Here is a 12,352-nt window from a genome sequence, read left to right on the forward strand (position 1 = left end):
GTTGAGCATGAATATGATGGATCATGTTTATTGCAATACAGTTATTCATTTAAGTCAAAGAATAATTGTTGTTCTGTTTACATGAATAAAACCTTCTATGGTCATACACTTAATATAAGTGGTTTATTGAATCTCGATCATAGTGATACGCATATTCATAATATTGATGCCAAAAGATGCAAAGTTGATAATGATAGTGCAACATACTTGTGGCACTGCCGTTTAGGTCATATTGGTGTAAAGCGCATGAAGAAACTCCATGCCGATGGACTTTTGGAATCACTTGATGCTTGCGAACCATGCCTCATGGGCAAGATGACTAAGGCTCCGTTCTCCGGAACAATGGAGCGAGCAACAGACTTGTTGGAAATAATACATACTGATGTATGCGGTCTGATGAGTGTTGATGCTCGCGGCGGGTATCCTTATTTTCTTACCTTCACAGATGATTTGAGTAGATATGGGTATATCTACTTGATGAAACATAAGTCTGAAACATTTGAAAAGTTCAAAGAATTTCAGAGTGGAGTGGAAAATTAAGTTTCTACAATTTGATCGTGGAGGAGAATATTTGAGTTACGAGTTTGGTCTTCATTTAAAACAATGCAGAATAGTTTCGCAACTCACGCCACCTGGAACACCACAGCGTAATGGTGTGTCCGAACGTCGTAACCGCACTTTATTAGATATGGTGTGATCTATGATGTCTCTTACTTATTTACCGCTATCGTTTTGGGGTTATGCTTTAGAGACAACTGCATTCACGTTAAATAGGGCACCATCAAAATCCGTTAAGACGACACCTTATGAACTGTGGTTTGGCAAGAAACCCAAGTTGTAGTTTCTTAAAGTTTGGGTCTGCGATGCTTATGTGAAAAAGTCTCAACCTAATAAGCTCAAACCCAAATCGAAGAAGTGTGTCTTCATAGGATACCCAAAAGAAACTGTTGAGTACACCTTCTATCACAGATCCAAAGGCAAGATCTTTGTTGCTAAGAGTGGATCCTTTCTAGAGAAGGAGTTTCTCTCAAAAGAAGTGAGAGGGAGAAAAGTAGAACTTGATGAGGTAATTGTACCTGCTCCCTTATTGGAAAGTAGTTCATCACAGAAATCAGTTCCAGTGATTCCTACACCAATTAGTGAGGAAGCTAATGATGATGATCATGAAAACTTCTGATCAAGTTACTACCGAACCTCGTCGGTCAACCAGAGTAAGATCCGCACCAGAGTGGTACGGTAATCCTGTTCTGGAGATCATGTTACTTGACCATGACGAACCTAGGAACTATGAGGAAGCGATGATGAGCCCAGATTCTGCAAAATGGCTTGAGGCCATGAAATCTGAGATAGAATCCATGTATGAGAACAAAGTGTGGACTTTGGTGGACTTGCCCGTTGATCGTCAAGTCATTGAAAATAAATGGATCTTCAAGAGGAAAATAGACGCTGATAGTAGTGTTACTATCTAGAAAGCTAGAATTGTCGCAAAAAGTTTTTGACAAGTTCAAGGTGTTGACTACGATGAGATTTTCTCACTTGTAGCGATGCTTAAGTATGTCCGAATCATGTTAGCAATTGCCACATTTTATGAAATCTGGCAAATGGATGTCAAAACTGCATTCCTTAATGGATTTCTTAAAGAAGAGTTGTATATGATACAACAAGAAAAGTTTTGTCAGTCCTAAAGGTGCTAACAAAGTGTGCAAGCTCTAGCGATCCATCTATGGACTGGTGCAAACATCTCGGAGTTGGAATATACGCTTTGATGAGTTGATCAAAGCATATAGTTTTATACAGACTTGCGGTGAAGCCTGTATTTACAAGAACGTGAGTGGGAGCCCTACAACCTTTTTGATACGTATATGTGAATGTCATATTGTTGATCGGAAATGATGTAGAATTTTCTGGAAAGCATAAAGGAGAATTTGGAAGGAGTTTTTCAAAGAAAAAATTGCCTGTAAAGCTACTTACATATTGGGCATCAAGATCTATAAAGATATATCAAGACGCTTGATAAGACTTTCGATGAGTATATACCTTGATAAGATTTTGAAGGAGTTCAAAATGGATCAGTCAAAGAAGGAGTTCTTGCCTGAGTTGTAAGGTGTGAAATTGAGTAAAGACTCAAAACCCGGCCACAGCAGAAAATAGAAAGAGAATGAAAAGTCATTCCCTATGCCTCAGTCATAGGTTCTATAAAGTATTCTATGTTGTGTACCAGACCTATTGTATACCTTGGCATGATTTTGGCAAGGGAGTACAATAGTGATCTAGGAGTAGATCACTGGACAACGGTCAAAATTATCCTTAGAGGACTAAGGAAATATTTATCGGTTATGGAGGTGATAAAAGAGTTCGTCGTAAAGAGTTACATCAATGCAAGCTTTTTACACCGATCTAGATGACTCTAAGTCTCGATCTAGATACATATTGAAAGTGGGAGCAATTAGCTAGAGTAGCTCCGTGCAGAGTATTGTAGACATAGAAATTTGCAAAATACATACGGATCTGAATGTTGTAGACCCGTAGACTAAACTTCTCTCACAAGAAAACATGATCACTCTTTGAGTGTTAATCACATAGCGATGTGAACTAGATTATTGACTCTAGTAAACCCTTTGGGTATTAGTCACATGAAGATGTGAACTAATCACATAAAGATGTGAACTATTGGTGTTAAATCACATGGCGATGTGAACTAGATTATTGACTCTAGTCCAAGTGGGAGACTGAAGGAAATATGCCTTAGAGGCAATAATAAAGTTGTTATTTATATTTCCTTATATCATGATAAATGTTTATTATTCATGCTAGAATTGTATTAACCGGAAACTTAGTACATGTGTGAATAGATAGATAAAACAGAGTGTCCCTAGTATGCCTCTACTTGACTAGCTCGTTAATCAAAGATGGTTAAGTTTCCTGACCATAGACATGTGTTGTCATTTGATGAACGGGATCACATCATTAGAGAATGATACGATGGACAAGACCCATCTGTTAGCTTAGCATAAATGATCATTTAGTTTTATTGCTATTTCTTTCATCATGACTTATACATGTTCCTATGACTATGAGATTATGCAACTCCCGAATACCGGAGGAACACTTAGTATGCTATCAAACATCACAACGTAACTGGGTGACTGCAAAGATGCTCTACAGGTCTCTCCGACGGTGTTTGTTGAGTTGGCATAGATCGAGATTAGGATTTTTCACTCCGTGTATCAAAGAGGTATCTCTGGGCCCTCTCGGTAATGCACATCACTATAAGCCTTGCAAGTAATGTGACTAATGAGTTAGTTACGGGATGTTGCATTACAGAACGAGTAAAGAGACTTGCCAGTAACGAGATTGAACTAGGTATTAAGATACCGACGATCAAATCTCAGGCAAGTAACATACCGATGACAAAGGGAACAACGTATGTTGTTATGCGGTTTGACCGATAAAGATCTTCGTAGAATATGTTGTTGGGGAACATAGTAATTTCAAAAAGAATCCTATGCACACGCAGGATCATGGTGATGCATAGCAACGAGAGGGGAGAGTGTCGTCCACGTACCCTCGTAGACCGTTAAGCGGAAGCGTTATGACAACGCGGTTGATGTAGTCATACGTCTTCACGATCGACCGATCCTCGGTACCGAACGTACGACACCTCTGCGTTCAGCACACGTTCAGCTCGATGATGTCCCGCGAACTCATGATCCAGTAGAGCTCGGGGAAGAGTTTCGTCGGCACGACGGCGTGGTGACGATGTTGATGAAGCTACCGTGACAGGGCTTCGCCTAAGCACCGCTACAGTATGACCGAGGTGGATTATGGTGGAGGGTGGCACCGCACATGGTTGGGGGAGATCTTTGTGATCAACTTGTGTGTCTAGAGGTGCCCCCTGCCCCTGTATATAAAGGAGCAAGGGGGAAGCCGGCCGACCCTTGTTGGTGCGCCAGGAGGAGGAATCCTCCTCCTAGTAGTAGTAGGATTCCCCTCTTTCCTACTCCTACTAGGAGGGGGAAAGGAAGGAAGAGAAAGAGAAGGAAAGGGGGGCGCCGCCCCCCCTCTCCTAGTCCAATTCGGACCATAGGGGAGGGGGCGCGCTGCATGCCCTAGGCCGGCCCCTCTGTCTTTCCCTTATGGCCCAACAAGGCCCATTACCCCTCGGGGGGTTCCGGTTACCCCTCCGGTACTCCGGTAAAATCCCGATTTTACCCGGAACTCTTCCGATGTCCAAATGTAGGCTTCCAATATATCAATCTTCATGTCTGGACCATTTCGAGACTCGTTGTCATGTCTGTGATCATATCTGGGACTCCGAACTACCTTCAGTACATCAAAACATATAAACTCGTAAAACCGATCGTCACAGAACTTTAAGCGTGCGGACTCTACGAGAACTATGTAGACATGACCGTGACATGTCTTCGGTCAATAACCAATAGCGGAACCTAGATGCTCATATTGGTTCCTACATATTCTACGAAGATCTTTATCGGTCAAACCGCATAACACTATACATTGTTCTCTTTGTCCTCGGTATGTTACTTGCCCGAGATTCGACCGTCGGTATCCCAATACCTAGTTCAATCTCGTTACCGGCAAGTCTCTTTACTCGTTTTGTAATGCACTATCCCACAACTAACTCATTAGTTGCATTGCTTGCAAGGCTTATCGTGATGTGCATTACCGAGAGGGCCCAGAGATACCTCTCCGACAATCGGAGTGCCTAATCTTGATCTATGCCAACTCAACAAGTACCATCGGAGACACTTGTAGAGCACCTTTATAATCACCCAGTTAAGTTGTGACGTTTGGTAGCACACAAAGTGTTCCTCCGGTATTCGGGAGTTGCATAATCTCATAGTCATAAGAACATGTATAAGTCATGAAGAAAGCAATAGCAGTAAACAAAAACGATCAAGTGCTAAGCTAAACGAATGGGTCAAGTCAATCACATCATTCTCGTAATGATGTGATCCCATTGATCAAATAAAAACTCATGTCTATGGTTAGGAAACTTAACCATCTTTGATCAATGAGCTAGTCAAGTAGAGGCATACTAGTGACACTATGTTTGTCTATGTATTCACACATGTATTATGTTTCCGGTTAATACAATTCTAGCATGAATAATAAACATTTATCATGAAATAAGGAAATAAATAATAACTTTATTATTGCCTCTAGGGCATATTTCCTTCAGTCTCCCACTTGCACTAGAGTCAATAATCTAGATTACACAGTAATGATTTTAACACCCATGGAGCCTTGGTGCTGATCATGTTTTGCTCGTGGAAGAGGCTTACTCAACGGGTCTGCAACATTCAGATCCATATGTATCTTGCAAATCTCTATGTCTCCACCTGGACTTGATCCCGGATGGAGTTGAAGCGTCTCTTGATGTGCTTGGTTCTCTTGTGAAATCTGGATTCCTTTGCCAAGGCAATTGCACCAGTATTGTCACAAAAGATTTTCATTGGACCCGATGCACTAGGTATGACACCTAGATCGGATATGAACTCCTTCATCCAGACTCCTTCATTTGCTGCTTCCGAAGCAGCAATGTACTCTGCTTCATATGTAGATCCCGCCACGACGCTCTGTTTAGAACTGCTCCAACTGACAGCTCCACCGTTTAATATAAACACATATCCGGTTTGTGATTTAGAATCGTCCGTATCAATGTCAAAGCTTGCATCAACATAACCATTTACGATGAGCTCTTTGTCACCTCCATAAACGAGAAACATATCCTTGGTCCTTTTCAGGTACTTCAGGATGTTCTTGACCGCTGTCCAGTGATCCACTCCTGGATTACTTTGGTACCTCCCTGCTAGGCTAATAGCAAGGCACACATCAGGTCTGGTACACAGCATTGCATACATGGTAGAGCCTATGGCTAAAGCATAGGGAACACTTTTCATTTTCTCTCTATCTTCTGCAGTGGTCGGGCACTCAACTTCACACCTTGTAACACAGGCAAGAACCCTTTCTTAGCTTGATCCATTTTGAACTTCTTCAAAACTTTATCAAGGTATGTGCTTTGTGAAAGTCCAATTAAGCGTCTTGATCTATCTCTATAGATCTTGATGCCCAATATATAAGCAGCTTCACCGAGGTCTTCCATTGAAAAACTTTTATTCAAGTATCCTTTTATGCTATCCAGAAATTCTATATCATTTCCAGTCAACAATATGTCATCCACATATAATATTAGAAATGCTACAGAGCTCCCACTCACTCTCTTGTAAATACATGCTTCTCCAAAAGTCTGTATAAAACCATATGCTTTGATCACACTATCAAAACGTTTATTCCAACTCCGAGAGGCTTGCACCAGTCCATAAATGGATCACTGGACCTTGCACACTTTGTTAGTACCATTTGGATCGATAAAACCTTCAAGTTGCATCACATACAACTCTTCTTCCAGAAATCCATTCAAGAATGTAGTCTTTACATCCATTTCCCAAATTTCATAATCATAAAATGCGGCAATTGCTAACATGATTCGGATAGACTTAAGCATCGCTACAGGTGAGAAGGTCTCATCGTAGTCAACTCCTTGAACTTGTCGAAAACCTTTTGCAACAAGTCGAGCTTTATAGATAGTAACATTACCGTCAGCGTTAGTCTTCTTCTTGAAGATCCATTTATTCTCAATGGCTTGCCGATCATCGGGCAAGTCAACCAAAGTCCAGACTTTGTTCTCATACATGGATCCCATCTCAGATTTCATGGCCTCAAGCCATTTTGCGGAATCTGGGCTCATCATCGCTTCCTCATAGTTCATAGATTCGTCATGGTCAAGTAACATGACTTCCAGAACAGGATTACCGTACCACTCTGGTGCGGATCTTGCTCTGGTTGACCTACGAGGTTCGGTAGTAACTTGATCTGAAGTTTCATGATCATCATCATTAGCTTCCTGATGTCTACTACACAACCTTCTTCTTGTAGAGGTTGTTGGGCCTCCAAGTGCAGAGGTTTGTAGGACAGTAGCAAATTTCCCTCAAGTGGATGACCTAAGGTTTATCAATCCGTAGGAGGCCTAGGATGAAGATGGTCTCTCTCAAACAACCCTGCAACCAAATAACAAAGAATCTCTGCTACCTCTTGAGCACTTGTGTTGGTTTTCCCTTGAAGAGGAAAGGGTGGTGCAGCAAAGTAGCGTAAGTATTTCCCCCAGTTTTTAAGAACCAAGGTATCAATCTAGTAGGAGGCTACGCGCGAGTCCCTCAGACCTACACAAAATAAATAAATCATCGCAACCAACGCGATAAGGGGTTGTCAATCCCTACACGGTCACTTACGAGAGTGAGATCTGATAGATATGATAAGATAATATTTTTGGTATTTTTATGATAAAGATGCAAAGTAAAATAAAAGCAAAGGAAATAACTAAGTATTGGAAGATTAATATGATGAAGATAGACTTGGGGGCCATAGGTTTCACTAGTGGCTTCTCTCAAGAGCATAAGTATTTTACGGTGGGTGAACAACTTACTGTTGAGCAATTGACAGAATTGAGCATAGTTATGAGAATATCTAGGTATGATCATGTATATAGGCAACACATCCGAGACAAGTAGACCGACTCCTGCCTGCATCTACTGCTATTACTCCACACATCGACCGCTATCCAGCATGCATCTAGAGTATTAAGTTCATAAGAACAGAGTAACGCCTTAAGCAAGATGACATGATGTAGAGGGATAAACTCATGCAATATGATAAAAAAACATCTTATTATCCTCGATGGCAACAATACAATACGTGCCTTGCTGCCCCTACTGTCACTGGGAAAGGACACCGCAAGATTGAACCCAAAGCTAAGCACTTCTCCCATTGCAAGAAAGATCAATCTAGTAGGCCAAACCAAACTGATAATTTGAAGAGACTTGCAAAGATAACCAATCATACATAAAATAATTCAGAGAAGATTCAAATATTGTTCATGGATAAACTTGATCATAAACCCACAATTCATCGGTCTCAACAAACACACCGCAAAAGAAGATTACATCGAATAGATATCCACAAGAGAGGGGGAGAACTTTGTATTGAGATCCAAAAAGAGAGAAGAAGCCATCTAGCTAATAACTATGGACCCGAAGGTCTGAGGTAAACTACTCACACTTCATCGGAAGGGCTATGGTGTTGATGTAGAAGCCCTCCATGATCGATGCCCCCTCCGGCGGAGCTCCGGAACAAGCCCCAAGATGGGATCTCGTGGATACAGAAAGTTGCGGCGGTGGAATTAGGGTTTTGGCTCCATATCTGATCGTTTGGGGGTACGTAGGTATATATAGGAGGAAGAAGTACGTCGATGGAGCAACAGGGGCCCACGAGGGTGGAGGGCGCGCCTGGGGGGGGGGGGGGCGCGCCCCCTACCTCGTCGCCTCCCTGTTGGTTGCTTGATGTAGGGTCCAAGTCTCCTGGATCTTGTTCGTTCCAAAAATCACGTTCCCGAAGGTTTCATTCCGTTTGGACTCCGTTTGATATTCCTTTTCTTCAAAACCCTAAAATAGGCAAAAAAACAACAATTCTAGGCTGGGCCTCCGGTTAATAGGTTATTCCCAAAAATAATATAAAAGTGGATAATAAAGCCCAATAATGTCCAAAACAGTAGATAATATAGCATGGAGCAATAAAAAATTATAGATAATTCTAGGAAAGTGTTCCATGCCTTTCCTTAACGGAAATTGGAATCTAATATTTCTTTCCTTCATATCAATAATTGCACCAATCGTTTTAAGGAAAGGTCTACCAAGAATGATAGGACATGAAGGATTGCAATCTATATCAAGAACGATAAAATCTACGGGCACATAATTCCTATTTGTAACATAAGAACATCATTAATTCTTCCCGTAGGTTTCTTAATAGTGGAATCCGCAAGGTGCAAGTTTAGAGAGCAATCATCAAAATCACGAAAACCTAACAAATCACACAAAGTCTTTGGAATCATGGAAACACTAGCACCCAAATCACACAAAGCATAGCATTCATGATCTTTAATTTTAATTTTAATAGTAGGTTCCCACTCATCATAAAGTTTTCTAGGGATAGAAACTTCCAACTCAAGTTTTTCTTCATAAGATTGCATCAAAGCATCAACGATATGTTTAGTAAAAGCTTTATTTTGGCTATAAGCATGAGGAGAATTTAGCACGGATTGCAACAAGGAAATACAATCTATCAAAGAGCAGCTATTATAACTAAATTCCTTGAAATTCAAAATAGTAGGTTCATTAACATCTAGAGTTTTGATCTCTTCAATCCCACTTTTATCAAATTTAGCATCAAGATCTAAAAACTCCAAATTTTTGGAACGCCTTCTAGGTAAAGGTGGATCATATTCAGTCCCATCATTATCAAGATTCATATTGCAAAACAAAGATTTAATAGGGGACACATCAATAACTTTTAGATCTTCATCTTTATTATCATGGAAACTAGAAGAACACGCTCTTATAAAGGAATCTTTCTTAGCACGCATCCTAGCGGTTCTTTCTTTGCACTCATCAATGGAAATTCTCATGGCTTTGAGAGACTCATTGATATCATGCTTAGGTGGAATAGATCTAAGTTTCAAAGAATCAACATCAAGAGAAATTCTATCAACGTTCCTAGCCAACTCATCAATCTTAAGCAATTTTTCTTCAATCAAAGCATTAAAATTCTTTTGTGAAGTAATAAATTCTTTAATATTAGATTCGAAATCAGAGGGCATCTTATTATAATTTCCATAAGAATTGTTGTAGGAACTACCATAATTATTAGAGGAATTACTAGGATAAGGCCTAGGATTAAAGTTTCATCTATACGCGTTGTTACCAAAATTGTTCCTACCAACAAAATTCATGTCCATAGATTCATTATTATTCTTAATCAAAGTAGACAAAGGCATATCATTAGGATCAGAAGAAACACTTTTATTAGCAAATAATTTCATAAGTTCATCCATCTTTCCACTCAAAACATTAATTTCTTCTATCGCATGCGCTTTCTTATTAGTAGATCTTTCAGTGTGCGACTGAGAATAATTAACCATAATATTATCTAGGAGTTTAGTAGCTTATCCTAAAGTGGTTTCCATAAAAGTGCCTCCCGCGGCCGAATCTAAAAGATTTCTAGAAGCAAAATTCAATCCGGCATAAATTTTTTGTATAATCACCCACAAATTCAAACCATGAGTAGGGCAATTACGTATCATTAATTTCATCCTCTCCCAAGCTTGTGCAACATGTTCATGATCAAGTTGCTTAAAATTCATAATATCGTTTCTAAGAGAGATGATCTTAGCAGGAGGAAAATACTTAGAGATAAAAGCATCTTTGCACTTATTCCAAGAATCAATACTATTTTTAGGCAAAGACGAAAACCAAGCTTTAGCAGGATCTCTAAATGAAAAAGGAAATAGCTTCAATTTAACAATATCATTGTCCACATCTTTCTTCTTTTGCATATCACACAAATCAAAGAAGCTATTTAGATGGGTAGCGGCATCTTCACTAGGAAGGCCGGAAAACGGATCTTTCATGACAAGATTCAGCAAGGCAGCATTAATTTCACAAGATTCAGCATCGGTAAGAGGAGCAATCGGAGTGCTAATAAAATCATTGTTGTTGGTATTGGTAAAGTCACACAATTTAGTGTTATCTTGAGCCATCGTGAAAAGCAAGCAATCCAACACACAAGCAAACGAGAAACGGGCAAATAGAGGCAAATAGAGAAAGAGAGGGAGGATAGAGAGAGAGGGCGAATAAAACGGCAAGGGTGAAGTGGGGGAGAGGAAAACGAGAGGAAAATGGAAAATAATGTAATGCGGGAGATAAGGGTTTGTGATGGGTACTTGGTATGTTTGACTTTTGCGTAGACCTCCCCGACAACGATGCCAGAAATCCTTCTTGTTACCTCTTGAGCACTTGCGTTGGTTTTCCCTTGAAGAGGAAAGGGTGGTGCAGCAAAGTAGCGTAAGTATTTCCCTCCGTTTTTGAGAACGAAGGTATCAATCCAGTAGGAGGCTACGCGCGAGTCCCTAGCACCTACAAAAAACAAATAAATCCTCGCAACCAACGCGATAAGGGGTTGTCAATCCCTACACGGTCACTTACGAGAGTGAGATCTGATAGATATGATAAGATAATTTTTTGGTATTTTTATGATAAAGATGCAAAGTAAAATAAAAGCAAAGGAAATAACTAAGTATTGGAAGATTAATATGATGAAGATAGACCCGGGGCCATAGGTTTCACTAGTGGCTTCTCTCAAGAGCATAAGTATTTTACGGTGGGTGAACAAATTACTATTGAGCAATTGACAGAAATGAGCATAGTTATGAGAATATCTAGGTATGATCATGTATATAGGCATCACGTCCGAGACAAGTAGACCGACTCCTGCCTGCATCTAGTACTATTACTCCACACATCGACCGCTATCCAGCATGCATCTAGAGTATTAAGTTCATAAGAACAGAGTAACGCCTTAAGCAAGATGACATGATGTAGAGGGATAAATTCATGCAATATGATAAAAAACCATCTTGTTATCCTCGATGGCAACAATACAATACGTGCCTTGCTGCCCCTACTTTCACTGGGAAAGGACACCGCAAGATTGAACCCAAAGCTAAGCACTTCTCCCATTGCAAGAAAGATCAATCTAGTAGGCCAAGCCAAACTGATAATTCGAAGAGACTTGCAAAGATAACCAATCATACATAAAATAATTCAGAGAAGATTCAAATATTGTTCATAGATAAACTTGATCATAAACTCACAATTCATCGGTCTCAACAAACACACCGCAAAAGAAGATTACATCGAATAGATCTCCACAATAGAGGGGGAGAACTTTGTATTGGATCCAAAAAGAGAGAAGAAGCCATCTAACTAATAACTATGGACCCGAAGGTCTGAGGTAAACTACTCACACTTCATCGGAAGGGCTATGGTGTTGATGTAGAAGCCCTCTGTGATCGATGCCCCCTCCGGCGGAGCTCCGGAACAGGCCCCAAGATGGGATCTCGTGGATACAGAAAGTTATGGCTGTGGAATTAGGGTTTTGGCTCCGTATCTGGTCGTTTGGGGGGTACGTAGGTATATATAGGAGGAAGAAGTACGTCGGCGGAGCAACAGGGGGCCCACGAGGGTGGAGGGCGCGCCTGGGGGGGGGGGGGGGAAAGGGGGGGCCCCCGGGGGGGGGGGGGGCGCGGGGGGGGGGGGGGTAAGTCGCGCCCCCTACCTCGTGGCCTCCCTGTTGGTTGCTTGACGTAGGGTCCAATCTCCTGGATCTTGTTCGTTCCAAAAATCACATTCCCGAAGGTTTCATTCCGTTTGGACTC

This window comes from Triticum urartu, chromosome 5 (assembly GCF_003073215.2).
Source record: "Triticum urartu cultivar G1812 chromosome 5, Tu2.1, whole genome shotgun sequence".
Lineage (NCBI taxonomy): Eukaryota > Viridiplantae > Streptophyta > Magnoliopsida > Poales > Poaceae > Triticum > Triticum urartu.